General features: G+C 42.2%; 1 pseudogene; it reads right to left on the bottom strand.

Moving 5' to 3' along the window:
• Positions 1-4,855: 4,855 nt before the first annotated feature.
• Positions 4,856-5,913, bottom strand: LOC138395485 (polycomb group RING finger protein 2 pseudogene; annotated as a pseudogene).
• Between the last annotated feature and the right edge of the window lie 9,627 nt (positions 5,914-15,540).

Raw genomic sequence — 15,540 nt, 5'->3', positions numbered from 1 at the left:
TACTGTGAAGAATATTCTAAGTCCTTTGGGCATATCAATTCATTTTAAACTTGCAACTGTCTTATGAGTTAGATATTATTATCATCATCCCTATTTTTCAGATGGGGCAACTGAAATGCAAAAGGGGTAAAATAATTTATGGAGATCGCAGCATAAGTCATTGGTAGAGCTGGGATTTGAATCCAGGCAGTCACCTCCAGAGCTTGTACTCTCACCTTCTAAGCTGTATGTCCTCTTTCCTCACTAAACATAAACTAAAGCTGACAGTGGTATAACTTTTAGGGAAGAGTATGTCATGGAAAATCTTTCTTCCAAATTCAAATTGAACGTGCCTCCTACTTTTTGTGATTATATCATCTGTTGATTTTAGCATCACTTCTTTTGTATTCTGTGGTTCAATAGGACTTTGAACCTAGGAATAAATCTTGGTAATTAAATGAAATGACCCCTTTGTGTGTAGGGAATGTGTGAGCAGCACTGATGAGGATGGGGCTGCATGTGGAAATCAGACCATTTCCCAGGAGCTCCTCTGTTAGGGGGTCACTTGGTGAGGCTTTGCCACTTTTTAAATAATGTTGGTCCCCAAATATCAGCTACATCAGAACTCATGTGTCAGGAAAACACATTCCACAGCCAGATAGTGAACATTGTATAACACCTTCTGGTTTGAGATATCTTCATTATCCCGCCATTGACTGTGGTGACATGGAGAGTTGCATTAACTTACAGTGGGTTGTGCGTGGATCCATCAATTCCTGGATTATATGCGGTGGTCTGAATTTTTAGTTGGCATCTCCTTGCCATCCCACTCTCAAGGCCTCTCCACCGGTCCAAAGAGAGCATCCTGTGTCCTGGAAACTCATTCTACTTGCTAAAGTCATAGAGTGTTACCATTAAAATGGATGGTAGAAACAATTCTTTAAAAAAATAATTTGGGTTCCAACTATTAAGTGAAGTATCCCAAGAATGGAAAAATAAGCACCACATGTACTCACCAGCAAATTGGTTTCCCTGATCATCACCTAAGTGCACATTTGGGAATAACACCAATTGGGTATCGGAAAGAGATGGGGGCTGGGGGGAGGGGATGGGTGTATACCTACATGATCAGTGCGATGCACACTGTCTGGGGAATGGACACGCTTGAAGTTCTGACTCGGGGGGATGGGGTGGGGGGAGGGGATCAGTATATACCTACGTGATGAGTGTGATGTGCATTGTCTGTGGAATGGACACGCTTGAAGCTCAGACTTGGTGGGATGGGGGGGCATGGGCAATATATATAACCTGAACTTTTGTATCCCCATAATAAGCTGAAATAAAAAATAAAAATAAACAAACAAAAGAAATAATTTGTTGAGTCATAACCTACAAACTGTTTTAAGCATACAATTTAATGATTTTGAATAAGTTTAAAGAGTTGCAAATCATCATCAAGATCTAGAATATTTTAGAATATTTAGAATTTTTAGAATATTTCCGTCACCCTAAAAGATCCCTTATGACCATTTGCTTTCACTCTCCGTTCCCACCCATGACCCCGGGCAATTACTATCTTACTTTCTGTCTCTATAATTTTTCCTTTTCTGGACATTTCATAAAAATGGAATAGTACCTCTTAAGAAACTGCCAAAATGTTTTCCAAAGTGGCTGTATTATTTTACATTTTCATCAGTAATGTATGGGGGTTCATTTCTCCACATTCTTGTCAACACTTGTTAAGTGGAATGAGGTGGTTTTATGATAGTTTCATTTAGATCTTTTATTTCTCATTGTCATTTTAGTTTTTATTTTCCTAATGATGCTGAGCATCTTCATGTGCTTTTTATCCATTTGCATACCTGTTTTGGAGTGTCTATTCAAATCATTGGCATATTTTAAAATGGGTCATTATATTCATTTTATTAAGTTGTAGGAGATCCTTTATATATTCTGGATACAAGTACCTTATTCAATATATGATTTACAAACATTTTCTCCCATTCTGTACCTTTTAATTTTCTTCATGTTATCTTTTGAAGTACAAAAGGTTTTAATTTTGATAAAGACTAAGTTTATCAATTTCTTTTTTTTCTTTTCATTTCATGCTTTTAGTGTCAGATCTCAAAAATCTTTGCCCAAATTAAGTTCATGAAAATTTTCCGCTATATTTTCTTCTTAACTGTTAGTTTTAGCTCCATGTACTCTTGAGAAAAGTGTATATTCTATTGTTTTTGTGGAGTGTTCTATGCCAGTTAGGTCAAGTTGTTTGAAAGTGTTAAGTATTCTAAATCCTTACTGGTTTTGTGTCTTGTTGTTTCATCCAGTACTGATAGTGGGATATTGAAGTCTCCAACTATTATTATTGAATTGTCTATTTTTCCCTTGGGATTTATTTTTTCCTGCCACAGATTGTCTTTCTATTTGTGTCAATGAAAAAACTGTTGAAACTAGTAAACAAATTCAGTAAATTGCAGAATACAAAATTAATGTGTTTATGTTGACAATAAACAATCAAAAATGAAGATAGAAAAAAGTCCCATTTACAATAGTATCAAAAAGCATAAAAATTGGCCGGGCGCGGTGGCTCACGCCTGTAATCCTAGCACTCTGGGAGGCCGAGGTGGGCGGATCGTTTGAGCTCAGGAGTTCGAGACCAGCCTGAGCAAGAGCGAGACCCCATCTCTACTAAAAATAGAAAGAAATTATATGGACAGCTAAAAATATATATAGAAAAAATTAGCCGGGCATGGTGGCGCATGCCTGTAGTCCCAGCTACTCGGGAGGCTGAGGCAGTAGGATCGCTTGAGCTCAGGAGTTTGAGGTTGCTGTGAGCTAGGCTGACGCCACGGCACTCACTCTAGCCTGGGCAACAGAGTGAGACTCTGTCTCAAAAAAAAAAAAAAAAAAGCATAAAATACTAAGGAATAAACTCAACCAAAGAGATGAAAGTCTTGTACTCTGAAAACTACAAAACATTATTGATCTCCTTTTAACAAAACTTGATTGATCCTCTCAGGACTCTGCTAGAGGATCAATGGGCAGGCTGATCTGGTAAATAAATGCAAACTGCGTTATAAATGGCTTACTGGTTTGTTTTTCCTACATAATGACCAGGAGTATTTTAACCCAAAGGTACAGATAATAAGGTACTATGAACTGAACTGCCTGCAGGTGAAATATTTTAAAATAAATATTAAAAAATTGTCAACTATAACATTTGATTGTTCTGTCTAGCATAAAGCCAGCCTGTTTTGTGGAACAGCATTTGTACAAATCACACACATTATCAGGTATAAATGCAAATACTTATTCTTGGAAAACCTCTCTGAAATGTTTTTATACTAGAGATTGTGCTTATTCCCCCTAGTCCCCCCATCCTCATCCGCCACTTCCCTGCCTCTGGTAGCCACCATTCTAGGAGTAGAATATATTCATGAGATCAACTTTTCTTAGCTCTGACATATGAGTGAGAATATGTGAGGTTTGCCTTTCTGTGCTTGGCTTATTTTACTTAACATAATGGCCTCCAGTTCCATCTAATCCTGCAAATGACAGGATTTCATTCTTTTTTATGGCTGAATAATATTCTACCGTATACCACATTTTCTTTTCTTTTTCTTTTTCTTTTTTTTTTCAGAGAGTATGCAGCATTTATTACAAAGCCAAGAGATACAAATGTCCCAGGGCAGGAGGGTACAGTCACAGGACCTCAGACACACGACAAGGTGCAAACACAGACAAACCCATGGAAGGGGGCGTGTCCCGACCCACACACCTAGGTTGTCATAGAACCTCCACTCCTGCCCCCTCGCCTCCTCCAGAGCTGTGTACATTTGAGAAAACGAGGTGGGCAGTGATCCGCTGGGGCCTGTCCCTATGGAGGTGGTCCATTGACTTCTCCGGAGTGGGGCTGGGGTCAGAGCTGCCATCTTGTGCTTTTAGATGTCGCCGTTGCTCTGTCCTGCCTGGGCCTCAGCAAGGGGTGGAGAGGGACCTGGAGGGCTGTTTGCCTGTGGCAAAATCTGGGGTCTGTGCTTGTCTGAGGTTAACCCCACCCCACTCCCTCCACTCATGGCCCTAAGTCCTGCTAGTGAGGGTTCCTGGGTGAGGGCAGGGGCCAGGAGCGGGTGAAGCGGTTCACAATATAAAGCCACAGTGGAATTTCAGGGGCTGAGGCCTCCTGTGGCCTGAGATCTTCCACAAGATAAATGATGTAAAGGGCCACACACACACAGGAGAGAGAAAAAAAGAGGCAAAACTATCTATTCTTTGCACAAAGTTGCCGCTGTAAGAGGCGGCGGCGAGGGAGATGCCATCTCTGCAGCCCGCGCGCCCCTCGGGACCAATTCTCTGGACATTCGACGACGGGGGGCACTGGTCAGGGGCAGGATAGCAGCCGACACGGGTAGAGAACAGGGTGCACCCCTACACGCAGCCAGTCAGAATTGTGCCTAAAGCTTTGGGGGCTGGTGGGGTCCCCAACATACCATCTGCCTTGGGAAACAGGGAGAGGGGGGCAGAACTTTACCGGGCCTCACATGACCCCTCCAGTCCTCCTCCAGGTACCCCCCAAAAGGGAGCAGAGCAAATTACACAAGACACCCTAAAAATGAACCCCATCCCTCACACATACACACACACATAAAGTTTGTTTTCTGTGGCATTTAAATTAATCTGGTTGGTCCATAGAAAATAAGTATGTATATTTGGTTTTTCCTATGTACATATATAGATAGATTTATTTATAAAACCCGCCCCCCACCCCCAAGGTGGGAGGAGCTGGGGCAAGTAGAAGAGGTGGAAAAAAAAGGGCCCAGAAAAAGTGGAGGGAGTGGAGAGGCATGGCTGGAAACGAGGGCCAGGGTCCCTTTCCTCAAGTTGAGGGGGGCACGGGCGCGCCGTTGATAGTCATCTTGCGCCCCCTGCTGGTGGAGGATGGTGTCTGCAGGCAGTTTGAGGTGCCCCCGTTGGCAGCTGTGGTGGCCCCGCTGGCTGTCGAAGGGGGAGTGGGGGAGGTAGGATGGGTGCTGGGTGGCCCATGGGAGCTGGGAGAGCCATGGGAGGGGGTGGCTGGGCTGGGCAGGGAGGAGGAGGTGGCCGGCAGGGTGGCAGGGCTGGGAGCCTTGTCGCTGACAGACTCACACTCGGACGCCCCGCTGGCGTTGGTGCCCTCGGAAGGAGTGGGCACTGTGGGCAAGGTGAGCCGCTTGCAGGCTGCCTGGACACGGTATCTGAGGGGGAGAGGCCCGTTCCGCCGCCAGGGGTAGATGTAGGCGATGTCCATGAGGGTGTAGTACTCCTTTAGTGGCTCGTCCTCCTACAGAACCTCCACCTTGTACTTGCTGGGCACATCCATCTTGTTGCGAAGAAACTTGGCAAGATGCATGACGGTCATGGCTGCTGGGCACCGCAGGAAGCGCACCCCTGTCTTCTCCTTGTCCCCATCCCCATTCTCCAGGGGGCCCTTCTTCTCCTCTCGGTCCCTGGCACCTTCGTAGAACTCGATGGAGAGGCTGACAATCTCGTCGTCGCTCAGAGCCCCTTCTCCTGCTCTAGGACCTCACCGCGGTCCTCATTGGAGCCGTTGGGGACCTCCGTCAGGGGGTAGGCTGCGTAGAAATCCCGTTGCCGTTTCATTTCATCTTTAAAAAGCCCAGGGACCAATTTGTAGACAATGTCTTGGAGGGTTTTGTCAGATCTGATACTCAGCAGTGGGCGGGTTTTATGGACCTGCACGTCACACATGGGGCAGTACTTGTTGGTCTCCAGGTAGCGCACGATGCAGGTTTTGCAGAAGGAATGCAAGCACTCCACGATGGTGGTGGCATCAATGAAGTACCCCCCACAGAGGGCACACATGAGGTGAGGGTTCAGCTCCGTGATTTTGATCCGTGTGGTCCGATGCATGATGCCGGGGTTGGGGGGTGGGGGGACTGGGGAGCGTTGCCCTGGGTTCGGGGTCTAGTGGATCTCGGGGAGGGGGGGATGGGAGGGAGGGACGGAGGGAACGGAGGGGAGGGGGGCCGCAGTCGTGTGGCTCGCGCGGGCAGTGGGAGGGGAGAATATACCACATATTTTTTATCCATTAATCCATTGATGGACACTTAGGTTGAATCCATATTTTGGTTATTATGATTAGTGTTGCAATAAACATGGGAGTGTAGATATCTCTTTGATACATTGATATCCTTTCTTTTGGATATATACTTAATAGCAGAATTGCTGGATTATATGGTAGTTCTATTTTTAGTTTGAGGATCCACTCCTTAGTGGCTGCACTAATTTACATTCCCACCAACAGTGCACAAGGGTTCCCCTTTCTTCATATCCTTGCCAGTGTTCGTTATTGCCTATCTTTTTTTTTTTTTATTTCATCTTATTGTTATGGGGGATACAGAATTGCAGGTTACATATGTTGCCCATGTACTGCCTTTCCCCCCAAGTCAGAGCTCCAGGCGTGTCTGTTCCCCAGATAGTGCCTGTTGCACCCATCATGTAGGTATATATCCCTCCCTTCCCCAACCCCCTTCCCGAGTCAGCACCTTAAAGTGTGACCGTTCCCCAAACGGTGCGCAATGCACTCATTGTGTAGGCATACACCCATCCCCTCCCCCACCCCCACCTCAGTCTGATATCCGATTGGTGTCATTCCCAGATGTGTATTTAGGTGATGATTAGGGAAACCAATTTTCTGGTGAGTACATGTGATGCTTGTTTTTCCATTCTTGGGATACTTCACTTAATATAATGGGTTCCAACTCTCTCCAGGAGAACCATAGAGATGTCGTATCTTCATTATTTCTTATAGCTGAGTAATATTCCATGGTATACATATACCACAGCTTACTAATCCAATCATGTATTGATGGGCATTTAGGTTGTTTCCACATCTTTGCTATTGTGAATTGTGCTGCTATAAACATTTGGGTACATGTGTCTTTGTTCCAGAATGACCTTTTTTCCTTTGGGTATATGCCCAATAATGGGATTGCTGAGTCAAATGGCAGGTCTACTTGAATCTGTTTAAGATACCTCCATAATGCTTTCCACAGGGGTTGCACTACTTTGCAGTCCCACCAGCAGTGTATGAGTGTTCCTGTCTCTCCACATCCACGCCAACATGTGTTGTTTTGGGTTTTTTTGATAAAGACCATTCTCACTGGGGTTAAGTGATATCTCATTGTAGTTTTGATTTGCATTTCTCTGATGATTAGGGATGTTGAGCATTTTTTCATATGTTTGTTAGCCATTCTTGTATCTTCTTTTGAGAAGTTTCTATACATGTCATTTGTCCACTTTTTGATAGGGTTGTTCGATTTTTTCTTGCTGATTTTCCTGAGTTCTAAATAGATTCTTGTTATCAGTCCTTCATCTGATGTGTAGTATGCAAATATTTTTTCCCATTCTGTAGGTGGTCTGTTTATTCTCTGGACTGTTTCTTTGGCTGTGCAGAAGCTTTTTAATTTAATCATGTCCCATTCATTAATTTTTGTTGCTGCTGTGATTGCCTTGGGGGTATTCTTCATAAATTCTTTACCTAGGCCAATGTCTGTAAGAGTCTTTCCTACATTTTCTTCTAGAATTCTGATTGTATCATGCCTAAGGTTTAAGTCTGTTATCCACCGTGATTTGATTTTTGTGAGAGGTGAAAGCTGTGGGTCCTGTTTCAGTCTTCTACAAGTTATTGCCTATCTTTTTGATAGAAGCCATTTTAACTGGGGTGAGATGATATCTCATTGTGGTTTTGATTTGCATTTCTCTGATGATTAGTGATATTGAGCATTTTTTCATATACCTTTTAGCCATTTGTATGTCTTCTTCTGAGAAATATCTAGATCTTTTGCCCACCTTTTAATTGGGTTATTATTATTTGCTATTGAGTTGTTTATAAGCTCCTTATATATTCTGATTATTAATCCCTTGTCAGATGAATAGTTTATAAATATTTTCTCTCATTCTGTGGGTTGTTTCTTCACTTTGTTGACTGTTTCCTTGGCTGTGCAGAAGCTTTTTAGCTTGATGTAGTCTCAATTGTCTATTTTTGCTTTGGTTGCCTATGTTTTTGAGGTCTTATGGAAAAAAATCTTTGCCCAGACCAGTGTGCTAGAGTGTTTCACCAATGTTTCTTTCTAGTAGTTTTGTAGTTTCAGGTCTTAGATTTGAATTTTGAATTACTTTTAATTTGATTTTTGTGTATGATGAGAGAGATAAAGGTCTAGTTTCATTCTTCTGCATATACTTATTCAGTTTTACCAGCACCATTTATTGAAAAGACTATCTTTTCCCAATTATATGTTCTTGGCACCTTAGTTGAAGATGAGTTGGCTGTCAATTCATGTATTTACGTTTAGGTTCTCTGTTCTGTTCTGTTGGTTTATGTGTCTGTTTTTACACCAGTATCATCATTCTATTTTGGTCACTAAAGCTTTGTAGTAACTTTTGAAGTCAGGTAGTACAATGTTCCCAGCTTTGTTATTTTTGCTCAGGATTGCTTTGGCTATTTGGGGTCTTTTGTGGTACCATACAAATTTTAGGATTGTTTTTTCTATTTCTGTGAAGAATGTTGTTGGTATTTTGATAGTGATTGCATTGACTCTGTAAACTTCTTTGGGCAGTATTGTCATTAACAATATTATTTCTTCCAATCCATGAGCATGGAATATCTTTCCCTATTTTAGTGTCCTCTTCAATTGCTTTTGTTAGAATTTTATAGTTTTCTTTGTACAGGTCTTTTGCTTCTATGGTTAGATTGATTCCTAGGTATGTTATATTTTCTGTAGTTATTGTAAATGGGATTGCCTTCTTGATTTCTTTCTCAGATTGTTCACTGTTGACATATATAAGTGCTACTGATTTTTGTATGTTGATTTGTATCCTGCAACTTTACTGAATTTGTCGATCAGTTCTAACAGCTTTTTAGTGGAGTCTTTAGGTTTTTCTATATATGAGATCATATTGTCTGTGAACAAGGCTAATTTGACTTCTTCCTTTCCAGTTTGGATGCCCTTTATTTTTTTTCTCTTGCCTAATTGGTCTGGCCAGAATTTCCAGTATTATGTTGAATTAAAATGGTGAAAGTGGCCATCCTTGTCTTGTTCCAGTCCTTAGAGGAAAGGCCTTAATTTTTCCTCTTTCAGTACAATGTTAGCTGTGGGTTTGTCATATGTAACATTTATTACTTTTATTTATTTTCTTTCTCTACCTGTTTCGATGAGGGTTTTTATCATAAAGGTATGTTGAATTTTATCAAATGCTTTTTTGGCATTTATTGAAATAATCATATGGTTTTTATACTTGTTTCTGTTTGATTTATTTATTTATTACTTTTAGAGACAGTCTTGCTCTTTCAGCCAGGCTAGAGTGCAGTGGTGTGATCATAGCCCCCTGTAGCTTCCAACTCCTGGGCTCAAGTGATCCTTCCACCCCAGCCTCCCAAGTAGCTGCGACTCCAGGGATGCACCACCATACCTGGCTAATTTAAAAAATTTTTTTTATAGGGATGGGATCTCATTATGTTGCCTAGGCTGGTCTCGAATTCCTGGCCCCAAGCAATCTTCTGACTTTCGCCTTCCAAAGTGCTGGGATTACAGGCGTGAGCCACCATGCCCAGCTGTTCTTGATTTTCTTAATGTGGTGTGTCATGTTTATTGATTTGCATATGTTGAACCATCCTTGCATTCCTGGAATGAACCCCACTTGATCATGGTGAGTGATCTTTTAATATGTTTTTGAATTCAGTTTGATAGTATTTTGTTGAGGATTTTTACATCTATGTTCATCAGTGATGTTGGCCTGTAGTTTTCTTTTTTGCATGTTGTTTTTGTCTGGTTTTAGTATAAGGGTAATGCTGATCTTGTAGAATGAGTTTGGAAATATTCCCTCTTCTTCAATTTTTTGTAGAGTTTGGATAGGATTGTATTAGTTCTTCTCTTAATGTTTGGTAAAATTCAGCAGTGAATCCATCAGGTCCTGGGCTTTTCTTTGTTGTGAGAGTTTGTATTATAGCTTTGACCTCTTACTCATTATTGGTTTGTTGTGATATTCTATTTCTTCATGGTTTAATTTTGGTAGGTTGTATGTGTCCAGGAATTTATCCATTTCTTCTAGGTTTTTCAGTTTGTTGTTGTTTAGGTCTTCAAAATAGTCTGTAATGATTCTTTGTATTTCTGAGGTCTCAGTTGTTATGTCTCCTTTTTAATTTCTGATTTTATTTGGGTCTTCTTTTTTCTTAGTCTGTGTAGCTAAAGGTTTGTTGATTTTATTTATCATTTCAAAAAACCAATGCTTCGTTTTGTTGCTCCTCTCTATTTTTTTAGTCTCAATTTCATTTATTTCTTGTCTGATCTTTGTTTTTTCTTTCCTTCTACTACTTTTGGATTTGGTTTGTTCTTGCCTTTCAAGTTCCTTGAGGTGCATTATTAGGTTGTTAATTTTAAGTGTTTCCTAAATTGTTTGATATAGACATTTATTGCCATAAACTTCCCTGTTAGTACTGCTTTTTCTATATCCCACAGGTTTTGGTACCCTGTGTTTTTATTTTCACTTATTTCAAAAGATTTTTCAGTTTGCTTCTTAATTTCTTCATTGATCCATTGCTCATTGAGGAGTATATTGTTTAATTTTTATGTGTTTGCATTTTCTGAGGTTCTTCTTATATTTGATTTCTAGTTTTATTCCATTGTGGTTAGAAAAGATACTTGATATGATTTTTGGTGTTTTGAATTTGTTCAGATTTTTTTTGTGGCCTAGGATATAGTCTATTCTGGAGAATGTTCCATGTGCTGATAAAAAAATATGTATTTTGCAGCAGTTGAGCGAAATGTTCTGTAAATGTCAGTTAGGCCTAATATATCTAGTTTGTAGTTTAACTCCACTGTTTCTTTGTTGATTTTCTGTCTGGATGGCTTGTCCATTACTGAGAGTGGGGTGTCAAAGTCTCCTACTATAACTGTATTGCAGTCTGTCTCTCCCTTTAGATCTATTAATGTTTGCCTTATATACTTGGGAGCTCTGGAATTTGGTGCATAGATATTTATAAATGTTATATCCTCTTACTGAATTGACCCTTTTATCATTATATAGTAACCTTCTTTGTCTCTTTTTGGAATAGATTTTCAGTCTATTTTATTTGATATACTCCTGCTCCTTTTTGGTTTCCAGTTGCATGGAATATCTTTTTTCTTCCCCTTCACTTTCAGTCAATGTGTCTTTATAGGTGAAGCAGTTTTCTTGAAGGCAGCATATAGTTGGGTATTGTTTCTTTACCCATTAAGCCACTTTATGCCTTTTAATTGGAGATTTTAGACTATTTACCTTCAGTGTTATTATTGATAAGTAATACTGCTACCATTCTGCTGATTGTTTTCTGGTTATTTTGAGACTCCTCTGGTTGTTTTGTGGTTGAGAGGGGTTTCACTGTCTTTCTTTGTGTTTAGGTGATTTCCTTTGGTAGTGTGTTTTAAATAGTTGATTTTTATTTTTAGTGAATTTATTATAGGTTTTGTGCTGTGATTATCATGAGGCTTACAAAAAACATCTTATAGATAAAACACATTATTTTAAAGAGATGACAACTTATCTTAGGTCATCAGTAAAAGAATAGAATCAAAGGCAAAAAACATAAAAAATTCTAAACTTCAACTCCATCCTCCATATTTTGACTTTAGTTGTCTAATTTTATATATTTTTATATTCATTATCTCTTAACAGGTTGCTGTAGCTATTATTGTTTTGTTAGATTTGTTTTTTGGGCTTCATATGAGTGGATTGCATACTACAATTACAGTAATAGAGTATTCTGGGTTTGTCCATATACTTAATTTCACCAGTGGGTTTTATACCTTGAAAAGTTTTCTGTTTGCATGTTAGTATTTTTTCTTTCAGACTGAAGAGCTCTGTTTACCATTTCTTGTAGGATGGGTTTGATGGTGGTGAATTCTCTCAGCTTTTGTTTGTCTGGGAAAGACTTTCTCTCTCTTTCATATTTGAAGGATAGTTTTGCTGGATGCAATATTCTCAGATGGCAGTTTTTTTTTCTTTGAGCACTTTGAAAATGTCATTCTACTCCCTCCTGTCCTATTTTCATTGAGAAGTCTGTTGCTAGACAAATTGGAGCTCCTCTATATGTTATTTGCTTCTTTTCTCTTGCTGCTTTTAGGATCCTTTCTTTGTCCTTGACCTTTGAGAGTTTGATTATTGCATGCCTTGGGGTAGTATTATTTGGGTTGAGTTTGTTTGGTATTCTCAGACCTTTCTGTACCTGGATATTTCTCTCTTTCTCAAGTTGTGGAAAGTTTTCTGTTATTTTTTTGAATAAGCTTTCTACCCCTTGCTCTTGCTCAGCTCCCTCTTGGACATCAATAATTCTTAGACTTGGTCTTTTGAGGTAATTTTCTATATCTTGTAGGCAGTCTTTGTCCATTTTCATTCTTTTTTCTCCTCTGACTGTGTATTTTCAAACAGCCAGTCTTTGAGCTCACTGATTCTTTCCTATGCATAATCCATCCTGCTATTGAGAAGCTCCAATGAGTGCTATATCTCAGTTCCAGGATTTCTGTTTGATTTCTTTTAAAAAATTAATCTCTTTGTTAAATTTCTCTGATAAATTTATGACTTGCTTTTCTGTGTTATCTTGGAGATCACTCAGTTTCCTTAAAACTGCTATCTTGAATTCTTGGTCAGAGAGCTCAAAAATTGCCATCTCATTAGGGTCAGTTTCTGGATTTTTGCTTTGTCCTTTTGGGGAGATCACAGTTCTCTGCTATTGTTTCTTGTAGGTATATATCTATGTCTTTGTATCCAAGAATTATTGATTCCAGTCTTCTCTGCTTAGCTTGTTTTTGCTTTCATTTTTTTACTTTTTTTCATAGATACAGGATCTCGCTATTGCCCAGGCTGGTCTCGACCTCCTGGGCTCAAGTGATCCTCCCACCTTGGCTTCCCAAAGTGGTAAAATTACAGGTGTGAGTCACTGCACCCAGCTGTCATTTGGATTTTTATCAGATATATTTGCTTAAAAAATCTTTACCACTGGGTTGTTGCTTCCTTTTCAGATTTAGGTGGCTCCTTAAGCCCAGGTTTGCCTTGGCTTTAGTAAATGACCAGAGCTCTGCGTGTCTTGAATGGGAGAGGCCCCAAAGGGATTATCCCAGCAGTGTGGGAAGGCTGGTTAGGGCCTTGTGCCCAGGGAACCTGTGGGATGTACCTCTACAGCATAGTGCTGCTGAATAGCCACTCTGATTTGGCAACTCCTTTGGCTGAGTTACAGAGCAAAGTTTCCAGGGCTAGGGATGGTAGTCCCACCTCCCCCCTTTGTCTCTGCCTGTCCTTAGGGATATTTCTCCCTTCAGGCAGTCACAATGCTTCTCTTGAGTTAAGGAAAGGACAGGTCTTCTGCCAGGGAGGCCAAGATGGTGAGTAAGCTGATTGACCACCTCAATATCACTTTTTCCAGTGTAGAAATTGTGAGTTGGGTGGATATTTTCTGCATGGTTGGTGCCAGGTAGAATGGGGGAGAGTGATATTGGGATGAGGAAGTCTGATTCTCTGACTGTCTGCTTGGAATTTTTTCACTTCTTTGTGGCTCTGGGAAATCTCAGCACTGTGTATTTGGTTTTGGTTTTCTGTGGATATAATTATGAGTAAAACAGAATTAGGAATTTAAACCTACTAAAACCAAGTAGAAAGAACTTTCTACTTGTTTTGTTTTTGGATTGTCTGAGTTTCTGGTGAGGAGCCAGCTCGCTGACTTTGAAGTAATTCTGGATCCTGTGAATGTGTGTATCCCTTTATTCCTTTACTTTTTCAGGTTCTCCGTGCAGGAGACATTTATTAAGTGGCTAATCTTCCTAACAAACCTGTTAGTATTTCCTGTATTCCCCATTTTACAGATGAGGAAAAAGGCGTACAGATAGAGCGATTTGCCCAGTGAGCCAAATGTAGCCTCAACACCAGGGCACAAATCTGATTCGCAATTCGCGCTCCAGGCCCTTCCCTCACATCTCTAACCCTGGCCTTTGTTCCCCCAGCAGGTGACATGCCTGACGCCCCCACCCCGCTGAGGGACCTGCAGGGACTCCTTTCCCTAGTCCTGCCTGGCGGGGACGGGGCCTGGGGAGCCTCCTGATAAGGTTCTCTACTGCCATACCTCCGAGGACAAGGAGCTGGTTCCCTGTGCTGCCATCGGCCGTCCCTCGCAACCGCTTCCCCCCCCCCCCGCCCCCCACCGTCTGAGCCCTGTGGGCCCCTGCAGTGCGGCCAGGGCGTCGGCTGCCGCTCCAGCCTCAGCCTGCATGGGCGCAGCCACAGCGGGCAGAAGCCGGCTCGGCGTCTGCGGTGCAGCCCCGGCGCGGACCCCTGCAAGGGCGGGTCGGATCGCGGGGCGTCCCCACCACTGCGGCGGGGCCTTCACAGCCGCTCCTCCCTCCTTGCACACCGCCCGGTACTTGCACACCGCCCGGTACGCAGCGGGGGAAGCCCTGCCCCACGGCTGGGACGTGTGCGGCAAGAGCTGCAGTAGGAAGGCAAAACCTCATCGTGCGCTGAAAGCTGCGCGGGGCGTAGAGGTGCCCGGGGGCTGAAGCCTGAGACTCCCATCTGGGGCCGAGCAGGGGCGGCCCATTTCCAGGCTTCATCCGTCCTCAGTGGGACGTGTCAAGGAAGATTTGGGGCCACAGTGTGGAGGCGGAGTAGAGGAGCTCATGTTGATTTTCTGTGTCCCCATTTCCAGGGTTGCATGGTGACTAAATGGGGTTTCTGGGACTCAGGCCACTGCTCTTCTTGCCCACTCAGCGTCTCTCCCACGTCCTCTACAGCGTGGGAGATCAGACAGCAGATCCGTGGGTGCTTGAGTCACCAGGGAATTGTCTGGGAGCAGAATATATGAAGCAGAAGGATAACAGGTAGTGTGAGTCTGGGAAAAATACCTTTTTAGAGTTTCCTCCTCACCCTAACGTGGCTTCGTCCTATTTTCTATGGTTTTCATCTTCCACTCCTTAGTGTCTCATTGGAGCCTCTGCTCTGCCTCGTGAGTGATGTTGGAGGTGGAGAAAGCGGCCCTCCTGCTCAGGTTTCCACCCTCAGAATGACCTGAGCTGTGCAGCTCCAGGTCCCTCATTTGTGTCAGGCAGTCAACGTGTCCTCTGCGTGCTCCTGCCTGCGCTCCTCCCTGCGCTCCTCTCCGCGCTCCTCTCCGTGCTCCTCCCTGCGCTCCTCCCTGCGCTCCTCTCTGCGCTCCACCCAACCTTCAACTTCCAATGAAGAAGCAGGATATTCTGAACTTCAGTGATAAACGGGATGCGAGTTTCAGAATACTTTTCGCACTCTGCCCTTTCCTCACTGGTGGAATTTTCTGCCTACGTTTTCCATGTGGACATGGTGAGCATCTGAGTAATTAGAAATTAGAACAAAACAAAACAAAAAGCACTTCTTGTTGAGAATAGAAAATAACTGTTAGCTAAGAAATGCGAATTCTTTTAAATTATAAGGCCCAAAGAGGCATTAAAATGAGGTGGCAGTCACGTCCTACTTTCTCCCTTGAGCTCTGCATTCATCTCTTGA

The sequence above is a fragment of the Eulemur rufifrons genome, chromosome 15 (assembly GCF_041146395.1).
Source record: "Eulemur rufifrons isolate Redbay chromosome 15, OSU_ERuf_1, whole genome shotgun sequence".
In the NCBI taxonomy this organism is placed as follows: Eukaryota; Metazoa; Chordata; class Mammalia; order Primates; family Lemuridae; genus Eulemur; species Eulemur rufifrons.
The sequence above is the reverse complement of the archived record's forward strand: the minus strand, read 5'-3'. Positions and strand labels throughout refer to the sequence as shown.